Raw genomic sequence first — 683 nt, forward strand, 5'->3', positions numbered from 1 at the left:
CTGCACATTTCCAAGCTTTGCAGCAGCTTCTTCCCCTAAAAAATGAGGACATGAGGATATTCTCCAAATGTGCTAGCCTGAAGTTGGTTTGTATTTGGTCCCTTGTGGCCAATAACAAGGTCCTCATGCCTTACCCGTGCACACACTGCAGCACACAAGGACTTTGGCAGCAGCAGGTCACTGCAGTTAAGAGCTTTAGCTGGTTGCACAGGGCAGGACTGAGATAGTCTGCAGGCCATTACATGTAATTTTTCAAGTGGGGCACTTACCTTTGTGCTATTCAAAACTCAGCTCTCATTTAAAACCTCCCACCATTTCTACATACAAAAATACCACAATGTTCAGTAACATAACCGGAAAACCAATTCAAATATTTATCAGTGATGATGTAAAATAACTCAGAAGTTCTACATTGCGAGCCAATGTTACCTGTATCTGACCTCTTGCTGTTCAGGCTTCCGAGAACAGAGAAATGACACAACTGCCAGAACTCAGAGTATTTCACTGGGATCAAAGTGAGAGGGACCAAACCATGTGATGTGGCCTAAAATAACTTGGGGAGCATGTGTTTGTACACAGAAGCCACCACAACTTCCCAGGTAACTTACTGCTACAGTAATCTAATCTATTTACAAAAGGCAGATGCTTTCCCCAAGTTATATTCCATCCCACTGCAGAAATTT

Source organism: Acanthisitta chloris, unplaced genomic scaffold, assembly GCF_000695815.1.
Source record: "Acanthisitta chloris isolate BGI_N310 unplaced genomic scaffold, ASM69581v1 scaffold15375, whole genome shotgun sequence".
In the NCBI taxonomy this organism is placed as follows: Eukaryota; Metazoa; Chordata; class Aves; order Passeriformes; family Acanthisittidae; genus Acanthisitta; species Acanthisitta chloris.